Source organism: Pinus tabuliformis, chromosome 2_2, assembly GCF_031772625.1.
Source record: "Pinus tabuliformis cultivar Carrire ecotype Pingquan chromosome 2_2, CPIR1, whole genome shotgun sequence".
NCBI classification, from domain to species: Eukaryota; Viridiplantae; Streptophyta; class Pinopsida; order Pinales; family Pinaceae; genus Pinus; species Pinus tabuliformis.
In genome coordinates, this window is record NC_142300.1 from 955629675 (window position 1) to 955644150 (window position 14476).

Genomic DNA, 14476 nt, shown 5'->3' on the forward strand with positions numbered 1-14476 from the left:
GCTTGACGCACTTACCGAACCCCACTCGGACATAGTTCCCAAGGTTTTACGGGCTCAATCTCAACTGTAGATCTCTTGACCTCAGATCTAACGGCCCACATCAATATCGCACGGCCCTCATGCTCGACCGTTACTCATGCGATATAAGTGGTTTCTTCTCTCTCCTCTGAACCACGTGTCCGTCACTCTTTGGAATCGCATGCTCCCCACTCAAAACCTCTTACCGCCTTGAGCTCGCATGATATACCGTTCACTGCCCTAAAACCGCTCTTCGGTAACAATTAACATTTGGACTTCTTCGCCCCTGATTTTCGACCCGATGACCATCGATCTTCGACCCCGGTAACTGTTAACGATTGGACTTTGTCCAACGGTCCTCCTCCACATTTGTTATTTCTCCACTCATCCGCTGCTCATCCTCTACTCACCCGCCGCTCATCATCCATTGTTCATTTCTGCCATAGACAGTTACAGTGAGACTCTAACTCCTATATTCGAGCGAACGTTGAACGTTGAAGTATTACGTTGTTCGATATGCATTCAGTCACATCTATTGTGGGAATAACTCTCACTGGAAAAGAAAATTATCTAGAATGGTTGAGGAAACTCCAACACACTCTTATTTTTAATGAGTTGTGGAAAGGAGTGTGTGTTGGAGAAGGAGATAAGGACCCTGTTGAACCTACCTCTAACAAAGAGCTTGCCATCTAGGAGAATAAAAATACAAAGCATATGCATTGATCACTGCATCTGTAAGTGAAGAGGTGAGTCAACACATCAAACCATTATCAACTGCATTTGAAGCGTTACAAAAGCTAAAAGAACTCTATGACTCACACTCTGCACTTGAAATTGTTCAACTCATGATTAAACTCTTCACCCTTGAATTACAAAATAATGATCCTCTTGCTCTGGCATCCGAAGTAAAATCAATAATGCATGATATTAAAGCCACTAAGGTTGAAATGGATATTCCTCTGATTTCTTTTCTCAAGGCACTGTATCCTACTTACTCTAATTATCTTGAGTCATTGCAAGCAAATGGAAATCTCAAAGATATTGCCTTTGACTCTCTTGTGAAAAAATTTGCTGAAAGAGAGAAAGATTTTGCAAAGAAAACAACCCCTGAATCTTCTGAAGAGGTTGTGTGCCTTGCTCATAAAGAAAAGAATCTTGCTCAAGAGTCTTCCAGAGGAAGAGGTGTTCGCAGAGGAAGAGGAAGATATTTCAGAGGCAAGGGGGCAGACACTCTCAAGGAGAAAAGTCAGATTTGCAATGAATACGCTGTAAAAGAAATGGATCACATGATGCCTCCACATGCAAGATACCTTGGGATAAAATTGAGCAGAAACGAAACCAACAGAAAGGTAAAACTAATGACACATACAAAGGTAAAGCACTTGAATCAGCTCATTATGTTCTGGCACAATGTAATATTAGAGTAAATGAAGACTTATTTAATGCTTCATTTGCTTCTTGGAAAAATGATTGGTTGTTTGACCCAGGAGCAACTTGCCACATCACTCATAGAAAATATTTTTTGAAGAATTCACTGACAATTTTGATGGAGTAGTATACTTTGTAGACAAATCAAAACTCAAGCCATCAGGGCTTGGCACAATCAGGCTTAAATTGCCTGGTCTTCCAGAATTTCTTTTGCATCATGTTCTATATCTCCCTCAGTTGAGGAGAAACTTGTTGTCCTTGGTCCATATTAGACAGCAAGGCCACTCCATTCATATTTTTGATGGCAAGCTTGAGGTAAGAAAAGCATCTAACCACTCACTTGTCATGACAGGGATTGAAGAAGAAAGGCTTCTCAAACTGCAAGGTATCTCTGCTCGTGCACAAAATTTCTCATACAATTCTCATTATGAAGAAGGTGCACTTCCATCAAGTTTATTATGGCATGCTAGATTTGGACATTTGAAGTATCACAGCCTCCACTTGTTGAAGAAAAATGGTGTTGTTGGTTTGCCTACAATTCCTAGGAAAATTAAGCAATGTGACGCTTTCATTCTACGAAAGCATAGCAAACAGTCTTTTCATGATTCACATTCAAGAACACATATAAAACTTGAACTCATTCATTCAGATTTATGTGGTCCAATGCATGTTCCTTCTGCAAATGGAAATAAATATATGATGACATTTATTGATTACTACACCAGAATGTGTTGGGTTTATTTATTGAAGAACAAATCTGATGCTTTTCAAACATTCAAGAACTTTCATAAATGGATTGAAAATGATGCACAAACTCACATTGGCTCTATTCACACTGATAATGGAAAAGGATACACTTCAAATGAATTTGAAAACTATCTTCGCCAACATGGTATCAAACATCAAACAATTATGCCTTTTAATCCCCAACAAAATGGAGTAGTTGAAAGAATGAAAAGGACAATATCAAATATGGTACGCTCCATGATCTTCTTCAAAAATGTAAAAGTAATTTTTTGGGTTGATGTTGTTCTATGTGTTGTATATGAAAAGAATAGATGTCCATCTAATGTTATTAGAAACAAGAATCCTTATGAAATGTGGTATGGGCACATTCTTTCGGTAAAGCATCTCAGGGTCTTTGGTTCCACCTGTTATTCCTTGATACCAAAGGTACATAGAAACAAACTTGGTGCAAGAAGTCGTAAGTGTATCTTCCTGGGGTATTCAAACACCTCCAAATCATACCGTCTCTATGATGAAGTCAACAAAAATTTTGTAGTGTCTAGATATGTAATCTTTCTTGAATCATCCAAAACTGATAATGTTGTTGAAAGGCAACTTGATTGCTTGGATAGATTCACAACTGCAAAATCATTTCAAGAATTTGATAATCAGATTCCACATCTTGAAGGGGGGATTCCTATACTAGATCAACCTGTGGAATCTTCTTCAGAAGCACTCTCTCCCCTACATGAATCTCCAACAACAGATGATACTTTGAGTGATGTGATTGACAGAATTGGGAGACTCAATCTTGATTCAGCCCCAACTTAGTCGACAGAGTAGCCTGGAACATCTGAGAAAGGTCCCCCAAAGTGGCTGACAAAGACACTTCAAAGTGTTCACCCTGATGAGGTTGGAAAAACAGGAACTAGAAATTCAAATCAGAAAAATGGAGGTAATGTAGATCACTCTGATTCACCTATTGATATGGATGTCTCTTATGATTGTGAATTAAATTTGTCTACAGATTTTGTACCAACTTCCTTCAAAGACGCTACTTCTCATGATGAATGGAAAGAAGCAATGCAAAAGGCCTATGATGCCCTGATAAAGAATGGCACTTGGAAGTTGGTTGATCCTCCATTGGGAACCAAACCAATTGGCTGCAAGTGGGTCTACAAGAACAAGTATAAAGTTGATGTCTCACTTGACAAGCACAAAGCCAGACTTGTGGCAAAATGTTATGCACAAAAGGAAGGGGTCGATTATGAGGAGACTTTTTCCCCCACATCAAAATGGGCTACCATCTTAACACTCTTTGCCCTAGCAACGCAGAATGGTTGGAAAGTCCAACAAATGGATGTAAAAACCGCTTTCTTGAATGGAGATATAAAAGAAAATGTTTTTATGTCCCAGCCTAAAGGTTTTGTTGTGAAAGGACATGAAGATAAAGTATGCAAACTTGTGAAATCCTTGTATGGCCTCAAACAAGCACCACGAACCTGGTATGAAAAATTAACAGAGCATCTTCTGAAACTCAATTTCAAACATTATGATCTTGATGATGCAACTCTAATTGTAAAGTGTTGGAAATAATACTGAGAGGGGGGGTGAATCAGTATTATCAAGTTCTTTTAATAAATCTTCCTTATTTATTCTTTGAATTATTTTTGCATGTCAGTACCATAAAATAATGAGCATGAACAAAGAAAACAAATAGTCACACCAAAGAACACAAGATGTAAGGTGGAAACCCAATGTGGGTGAAAACCACCTGCTGCAATATGTCTCTATCTTCTTTCAAATTAGAAACTCCTTTTACAATGGTTTTGTACTGGTGCAGTCCTTTACCAGTACGCAGGCTGCAACCTGCAGAGAGCTACAACTCTCTTTCGTTTTCCAGTCTCTCTTGGAAGGGAGCTACAACCCCCTACTTCTTTTCTTTCAAGGACCACTTTTCATAAATTTTCAAACTGGATCCAAGAACATCAAAAACCCATCAACTACACTTGCATCATCAATCTCTGATTTCACCAAAGCCAACCCGCATACAGATCTACAAATATTTCCTTATAACTTTGCAGTTGTTACATTAGACATACCCAGATCATAACATGTGTAAAATAAAACATGCATCAATAATTCAGACCCAGATTATTAGATTTATAGATCAAGCGTATGCCACATATCACAGATCAAGATCATATAGAGATACCACTATTCCAGCCTTAAGATTTTGACCCATCAATAGAACTTATCCTTCTCCTTACGCTCAGGTTCCTTCTTCATTCAGATCCAGATCTGCACCAAAACCCAATCACAATATCCCAGATCTAGCACTTTATCAGATATTCGATAATTCAAAAGATGCTTTGCCAAATGATCTCCTTCCTCTTTTATAGTCTTAGGCCTTTCACAATACCACGGGCCAAAACCATAGGATCAAAAAACTGTTGGACTAATACCATGAACCAACCATGAAAGTACGTGAGATCAACACTTTTGGATGCAATACCACGGGCCAAAATCATAAGATCAAAAACTGTCGGACTAATACCATGAACCAACCATGAAATTGCGTGAGATCAACACTTTTGATGAGGTACCATGGTCCAAAACCATAGGTTCAAATACCAAGGACTAACTACCATGGACCAAAGGTAAGTTCTCCAACATATACGCGCTTTTCCTTGCATGAAAGTGAGTACCATGGTCCAAAACCATAGGTTCAAATACAAAGGACTAACTACCATGGACCAAAGGTAAGTTCTCCAACATATACGCGCTTTTCCTCATAGGTTCAAATACCAAGGACTAACTACCATGGACCAAAGGTAAGTTCTCCAACATATACGCACTTTTCCTCATAGGTTCAAATACCAAGGACTAACTACCATGGACCAAAGGTAAGTTCTCCAACATATACGCGCTTTTCCTTGCATGAAAGTGCGTGAACTTTTTCTCTACATGAAATAAACTTTTCTCTGCATAAAAGTAAGTGAACTTTTCTCTACATGAAATAAACTTTTCTCTGCATAAAAGTGTGTGAAATTTTCTCTACATGAAATAAACTTTTCTCTGCATAAAAGTGCATGAACTTTTCTCTACATGAAATAAACTTTTCTCTGCATATAAGTGCGTGAACTTTTCTCTACACTATAATTTATTATCTGAGATGAGTGGGTTGCCATCAAGTACAACATATGTATCATAATGCCAACAATCTCCCCCTTTGGACTTGATGGCAACAACAACCAATCACTCTCCCCCTTTGACATCAAGGGAAAAGGGTTATGCTCCCCCTAAGAACATGCTCCCCCTGACTATAAACTAGATCTGCAAAGAAGAACCATAATCCATGACCATGAAAGAGATAGAGACGTATTGCAGCAATATTCAGACCAGCATCCATGATCTCCTTCTGTACTTCCTCCATAATGCCAACAATGCATGATATGCTCCCCCTGAACCTGTGCCATTCGATCTTTGACCAATCTGCAACCCAGCACATGTACGCATATACTTCAGATGAACCTTGCGTACAACCAACAATCAGAAGAGATTCAACAACAAGATGATGCATCAACAACCCCCAGCTTTTGCCTGAGGTATTCAAAGGTCTCCCTAGGCAATGGTTTGGTGAGTATATCAGCAACCTGTTCCTTAGAAGGAACATACTCCAACTTGACCTTTTGTTCAAGCACTTGTTCCCGGAGAAAGTGATACTTGATTGGTATGTGCTTGGTTTTCGAATGCATGACTGGGTTCTTTGAAATGCTGATTGCACTTGTATTATCACATAAGATGGAGATGGGTGGTGTACAAGTGATTTGAAAATCCTGCAAGGTCTGCATCATCCAAAGGAGTTGAGTGCAGCAAGATGCAGCAGCAACATATTCTGCTTCAGTTGTAGACAAAGCAATCGAACTCTATTTCTTGCTGAACCAAGATACTAATCTGGAACCCATAAAGAATGCGCCACCACTTGTGCTTTTCCTGTCATCCACGCTTCCGGCCCAATCTGCATCTGTATAAGCATGAAGTGTGAGATCTGTATCTCTAGGATACCATAAGCCATAGTTTTGAGTCCCTTGAATATATTTTAAGATTCTCTTTACTGCCTAAAGATGAGTTTCCTTTGGATTTGCCTGAAATCTTCCAACTATTCCCACTGCATGCATGATGTCTGGTCGGGTACCTGTCAAATAAAGTAGACTTCCAATCATAGATCTGTAAGTTGGTTGATGCACTGCTGCTGATTCATCATTTGCACTGAGGTTACATCCTGTGACCATGGGTGTACATAGTAGTTTTGCTTCTTCCATACCATATTTCTTCAAAATCTGCTTGAGATACTTGGTTTGAGACAAGAAGATCCCTCCTTCATTTTGTTGGATTTTCAAACCAAGAAAATATGTCAGTTCTCCCAGCAAGGACATTTCGAATTTTTTCTGCATCACCAAGGCAAAGCTTTGACTCATAGCTTCTTCATTGCTGCCAAAGATAATGTCATCTACATACACAACAAGTATCAGCAATTTGTCATTTTCAACTTTTATATAAAGATTGTTGTCTGCTGATCCTTTTGAAAAACCTTGTTGATGAAGATATTTATCCAAACGATAGTACCAAGCCCTTGGAGCTTGTTTGAGGCCATAGAGAGCCTTTTTCAATCTGCATACAAGATTTGGATCATTTCCAAGAATGAAACCATCTGGCTGCTCAATGTATACTTCTTCTTCCAAGTCTCCATTCAGAAAGGCTGATTTCACGTCCATTTGAAATACTTTGAAGTTTTGAAAGCTTGAGAGAGCAAGGAACATTCGGATGGCCTCAAGTCTTGCAACAGGAGCAAAAGTTTCTTCAAAATCTATTCCTTCTTGCTGCGCATACCCTTTACAAACAAGTCTGGCCTTGTTTCTAATTACTTCTCCATTTTCATTCAATTTATTTTTGAAGACCCATTTTGTTCCTATAACATTCTTATCCTTTGGTCTAGGAACCAGCTCCCAAGTGTTGTTCTTTTCGATCTGCTCAAGTTCTTCATCCATTGCTTTGACCCAACATTCATCTTTGCATGCCTCTTTCACATTTTGTGGTTCAGTGGAAGAGAGTAATGCCAAATAGCTTGAAGCTTCTGCAATTGTTCTTCTTGTTTGTACACCTGCTTCTTTCTGTCCCAAAATCTGAGATTCTGGATGATTCTTCTGAACATATCTGGATGGAGTCTTCTCTTCTATCCTTATCTGCTCCTCTGGTTCTTCTTGAGGTTCTTCTTCTTCATCATTCTGTCTTTGAGGATGGCCTTCATCTTCTTCGATATCTTCATGATTTACTTGCCTAGGAATGTATCCCTTCTCATCAACCACTACATCAATGTTGTCAACAATTCTTCCAAGTCTTTTATTATAGCACTTGTATGCTTTGCTGTGTGGAGAATAACCAAGAAGGATGCCTTCATCTGCTCTAGGTTCAAGTTTGCCAAGTTGCTCATCAGTATTTTTAATATAGCATTTGCTCCCAAAGATTTTGAAGTGCTTTACCGAAGGAGTCTCACCATACCAGAGCTCATGAGGGGTTTGAGTGCTGTTCACTCGGACATTTGTTTTGTTGAGAATAATAACCACAGCATGTGCTGCTTCACCCCAGAAAGTTGCGGGAGTTCCAGATTCATCAAGCATAGCACGAGCCATTTGTTGGACAGTTATGTTCATTCTTTCCACCACTCCATTTTGCTGAGGAGTTCTAGCTGTAGAGAATTCTCTTCTTATCCCATGTTCTTCACAGAAATCGAAAAATTCATTTGAGGTAAACTCCCCACCTCTGTCGGATCTAAGACACTTAATTTTGTATCCTGATTCATTTTCAACCAAGGCTTTAAAGGATTTGAATTTTTCGAATGCTTCATCTTTGTGCTTCATAAGTCCTAACCAGACAAACCTGGAGAAATCGTCAATGAATAATATCAAGTATTCTTCTCCTCGAGGTGTTCTTTTCCTGAATGGACCACATGTATCTGTATGTACTAGCTCAAGAGGCATGCTAGCTGATCCTTCCTTTTCCGGAAAGGTAGTTCTGGTTTGCTTTCCAAACTGACATGATTTGCATATGGTGTTGTCTGGAATTTTGATATCTGGAAGACCACGAACTGCCTGATATTTGCATGCTTTCCTTATTTGTGAAAAGCTTAGATGCCCCAACCTCCGGTGCCATAACCAGTGCTCATCATCCTTGCTCAGATAGCATTGTTGTTGTCCTTCTTCAAATATGTATAGATTATTTGGAGTTCTTTTACCTTTGATCACTGTTTTACCTGTATCAAGATCACGAACAAGACATCCATTTGATCTAAATATCACCTCGGTTCTTTGATCACACATCTAGCTGACACTTAGAAGATTATGTTTTAATCCATCAACATACAAAACATTTCCAGCTTTGACCTTTTCTTTTAACTGAGCAGTGCCTTTTCCTTTTATAGTTGCAGGAGTATCATTTCCAAAAGAAACTTTCTTTCCTTTTTCTAAAGCAGAATATGATTCAAGTTTTTCTTTATCACCTATCATATGCTTCGAACATCCACTGTCAATGTACCATAGATTTTCCTGTCCCTCTGCATAAAATGCTATCCCACATCTTTCTGTTTGTGGTTCTTTTATTCTCCATGTTTTGGTGCTTGAGGCTTGTTCCTTTGTCTGCTGAAACCTGCTCCTGCATTCAGAATCTTCATGACCAAAGTTATTGCAAATAGAACATTCAACTTCATTTTCAAGAACCGAAAAGTTGTTATAGGTCCTTTTTGTAATCCCGATCATACTTCTTTGTTTTTGAGCTTCTCTAGTCATGATCGTTTTATATGCAACACATTGAGCTGCTTTGTGACCAAAGTTATGGCAAGAAAAGCATTGTCCATTGAAGAAATTTCTGCGGTTATCAAATCTTCCGGCCAAATGATTGTAATTTCTATTGTCATTCATTCTTGAAGCAAATTGAGAGGATTTTACCTGTGGCTGGTTGTAGCTTTTGTTCATCCTTAAGACAGATTGCCCCTGATTTGCCTGATAGTCTTTGTTTGTAATTGGTCCCTGCTTTCCTTGGTGATCTCCATTGTGCTTTTGCTCATTCCTTCTTGCTGCATCAAGATAACTCTTTGAGGTGGATGCTTGAGAAGTTTCTCCATTATAGCCCAGACCTGTCTTGTTTAGAGGAGAGCGTTGTACATTGATGATCTCATCCAGAGTTTCAGATCCTTTGACAAACTTAAGATTAATAGCCTTTGTTTTCTCAATCTCTTTTCTAAGACCAACAATTTCGCCTTCTAACTTTTCAAGATATTTTTCTTTTTCATCAATTTGAAGTTGTAGAGTATCAATGATCCTATTCTTTTCTTCTATACATGTCTTGAGTCTAGAAATTTCTTCACAAAATCTATCCACATCTATAGCATCCATGTAATCATTATCTTCAAATGCCATTAAGAGTTTATAGTCATTACCTCATTCATCTTCGTCACTATTTGATAGACCATCACTATCTTCATGAGTGTAGTAGTTTTTCTTATTTGCAATCTGTTTCTTGTTCCATCTAGCAGGTTCCTTTCCTTTATCCTTATGAGGACATTTTGCAGCATAATGACCTACTCTTCCACAAGCAAAGCATTTAAAAGGTAACTTACCTCTGAACCTTCCAGTTCCCCTTTGAAGATTTCTAACAAAATTTGATTCTTCTTCTTCTTCTTCTGGCACGTGACTTGCTTCATAAAAGTCTCCTTTGCCTGAAGCCTTGAAAGCAGCTTCTCTTCTGTCTCATGGACCTCCCTTTCTCATTTCATAAGCAGTTAGAATTCCGTGTAGCTGAGAAATAGTAAGAATTCGTAGATTTTCCTTTTCTTCTATTGCAGACACTTTAGATTCAAACTTGGGGGACAATGATCTTAGAACTTTTCAACCACAATAGCCTCTTTTATTTCTTCACCCAAGTTTTTCATGCAATTAACAATCTCATCTACCTGAAGGAAATAGTTAGCCACACTTTCATCATTATACATTCTGAGATTCTCATACTGAATCCTGAGGGTTTGAAATTTAGCACGCTTTACCTGTTCATATCCTTCGTAGCTCAAGACAATCTTGTCCCATATTTCTTTTGCGGATTTATATTGCATAACCTTCACGAATTTTGTTTGAGATAAGCATCCCAACAGAGTATTGACTGCTTTAGCATTTGTTTCATATTTCTTCTTTTCGGCCGTATCTGTAGGAGTAGCTGAAGGAAAAGTGTAGCATGTATCTATGATATCCCAAACTTCTATACCAAGAGATTGAAGATAGGCAGTAACTCTTACCTTCCAATAATTGAAGTTTGTCCCATCAAAAATTGGTGGCCTGATTGATGCTTCCCTCTCGTAGTTGCTCATGATGAATGATCTTCCTTCAAGCGATCAAGCTTCTATGAAGGACCTACTCTGATACCAATTGTTGGAAATAATACTGAGAGGGGGGGTGAATCAGTATTATCAAGTTCTTTTAATAAATCTTCCTTATTTATTCCTTGAATTATTTTTGCATGTCAGTACCATAAAATAATGAGCATGAACAAAGAAAACAGATAGTCACACCAAAGAACACAAGATGTAAAGTGGAAACCCAATGTGGGTGAAAACCACCTGCTACAATATGTCTCTATCTTCTTTCAAATTAGAAACTCCTTTTACAATGGTTTTGTACTGGTGCAGTCCTTTACCAGTACGCAGGTTGCAACCTGCAGAGAACTACAACTCTCTTTCGTTTTCCAGTCTCTCTTGGAAGGGAGCTACAACCCCCTACTTCTTTTCTTTCAAGGACCACTTTTCATAAATTTTCAAACTGGATCCAAGAACATCAAAAACCCATCAACTACACTTGCATCATCAATCTCTGATTTCACCAAAGCCAACCCGCATACAGATCTGCAAATATTTCCTTATAACTTTGTAGTTGTTACATCAGACATACCCAGATCATAACATGTGTAAAATAAAACATGCATCAATAATTCAGACCCAGATTATTAGATTTATAGATCAAGCGTATGCCACATATTACAGATCAAGATCATATAGAGATACCACTATTCCAGCCTTAAGATTTTGACCCATCAATAGAACTTATCCTTCTCCTTACGCTCAGGTTCCTTCTTCATTCAGATCCAGATCTGCACCAAAACCCAATCACAATATCCCAGATCTAGCACTTTATCAGATATTCGATAATTCAGAAGATGCTTTGCCAAATGATCTCCTTCCTCTTTTATAGTCTTAGGCCTTTCACAATACCACGGGCCAAAACCATAGGATCAAAAAACTGTTGGACTAATACCATGAACCAACCATGAAAGTACGTGAGATCAACACTTTTGGATGCAATACCACGAGCCAAAATCATAAGATCAAAAACTGTCGGACTAATACCATGAACCAACCACGAAATTGCGTGAGATCAACACTTTTGGCGAGGTACCATGGTCCAAAACCATAGGTTCAAATACCAAGGACTAACTACCATGGACCAAAGGTAAGTTCTCCAACATATACGCGCTTTTCCTTGCATGAAAGTGCGTACCATGGTCCAAAACCATAGGTTCAAATACCAAGGACTAACTACCATGGACCAAAGGTAAGTTCTCCAACATATACGCGCTTTTCCTCATAGGTTCAAATACCAAGGACTAACTACCATGTACCAAAGGTAAGTTCTCCAACATATATGCGCTTTTCCTCATAGGTTCAAATACCAAGGACTAACTACCATGGACCAAAGGTAAGTTCTCCAAAATATACGCGCTTTTCCTTGCATGAAAGTGCGTGAACTTTTTCTCTACATGAAATAAACTTTTCTCTGCATAAAAGTAAGTGAACTTTTCTCTACATGAAATAAACTTTTCTCTGCATAAAAGTGTGTGAACTTTTCTCTACATGAAATAAACTTTTCTCTTCATAAAAGTGCGTGAACTTTTCTCTACATGAAATAAACTTTTCTCTGCATATAAGTGCGTGAATTTTTCTCTACACTATAATTTATTATCTGAGATGAGTGGGTTGCCATCAAGTACAACATATGTATCATAATTCCAACATAAAGAAGGTTGGCAAAACAGTTGTATACCTTGTGGTATATATAAATGATCTTCTAATAACAGGGAATAATGAAAGCTACATTGCATCCATAAAGAAGGAATTGAAGAAAAGTTTTGAAATGACTAATTTGGGCTATGTTCATTACTATCTTGGTATTGAAGTAACTCAATATCCAAAGTCCATATCCCTTTCTCAAAAGAAGCACATTGGAGATCTATTGAACAAGTAGATCTAATGACTGAATGCAATCCTCTGACTACTCCAATGCAACAAAGTATAGACAATTTGTAGGAAGTCTCAACTACCTAACTACCACCAGACCAGACATTTCATTGGCTATTGGAATCCTCTCCAGGTTTATGCAAAAACCATGTGAGGGACATTGGTCTACTGCAAAAAGAGTTCTAAGGTACTTGAAGGGAACTCAATACTTTGGAATTAAGTATACACAGGTGAGTGACTTCAGCTTGATTGGATACTCTGATTCAAACTTCAATGGAGATAAAGAAACAGGGGTATCTACTTCTGGCTATGCTATGAGTCTTGGATCAGGAGCTGTCTCTTGGAGATCACGCAAACAGTCAGTTCCAGCATATTCCACAATAGAGGCATAATATGTGGCAGCAGCTGAAGCAACAAAAGAAATTGTGTGGCTCAGGAAAATTCTTGAATATTTGTAGGTAAAACAAGTACAATCAACTCCACTCATGATTGAAAATACATCTGCGATAAAGTTGGCCAAGAACCCAAAGTTCCATGATTAAAAAAAGCACATCAATACTAAATATCATTTGATTCGACATCATGTTGAGGCCAAAACAATCCATCTCCTCCATTGTTCCACTAATGAGAAAATTGCAGACATCTTCACCAAAGCACTTGGAAGAGAAAAGCTTGAAAGATTCATAATGATGCTCGGACTCACCAACACTTCTTCAGATTAAGGGGGGGAATGTTGACACCTAATCTTAAGGATTGGGTGAACAGTGGTAAATAATGTAAATGTAAATAAATAATAGAGAAAACAAAGAGTCGGGAGATGAATCGAATAATCACTCCCTCTTTTATATAACAATGAATAACCTAAATGAATAATATAGAGAGTTTCTGTTTTGAGGAGTTATATCCTGGTATGTCACTTATCTCCCTATGAATTTACTCAAATTTTGAGTAGGAGCACTCATTGGATGCGGAATTTCATTCCTCATCCAAGGAGTACCAATGTTGCATACTTTCAATGGACCGTGCTACACAAAAAATGATAAATACATGAAAAAAGTGATTGCAAACACATTTTTCATGTATTTCTCATTTTTTGTGTAGTGTGGTCCATCGAAAGTATGCAGCATGGGTACTCCTTGCATGAGGAATTAAATTCCACATTCAATGAGTGCTCCCGCTCGAAATTTGAGTAAAACCATAAGGAGATCAGTTGAAAATATAACTTGAAAAAATAGTTTTTTTATTTTTTTATTTTTTAATCTTTTTACTTTTTTACTCCAAAAATGGTGAATCATCCCCCATGGTTGATATCATCATCTTGAATCATGTTCATTCTTATAAAGTTTTTGGTTGTACATTTTTGTTTTGAAGCCCATTTTAGAACTCAAAATTTCTCTAATGATAGCTAAGGTGAAGCAATGATCTTGGATGGAGTCTGGCACCACATAGTCTCCCATATATCTGGTAAGAACACTGCTAAGGAAATGTGGGATGCTCTCGCAAGGTCATCTTAGAATCCTTTCGAGCAACGAAAGTTGTTCTTCAAGGAGAATATGAGAAACATCAAGATACAAAAGGGTACATAGATCCCTTTCTCACCAAAATTCGGGATATTTTGGATCTTCTTGCAGCCATAGGGGAAGTGCCTCAACCTACATAGCTTATGTGTTTGGCCTTAAATAGTGTCTTGGAGGAATGGAAATTCTTCATCCATGTTGAAATATGTAACTAGGTTTGGTCTTCATTATGACATATGTAATCATGACTTTATGAATTTAATGAAAAGAGAAAAATAAATGTATTATTGTTATTCTTGAGGCATGGGTTTCATGCTCAAGGGAAATTTATTTTTAGTTCAAGATCCCATTTAGAGCTTCTAGGGCTTGTCATTCAATCTACAAGTCAAAGAAATTCATTCTCATGAATGAAAGACCCATTTGGGCATGTCACATATTTTAAAAAGGCTTT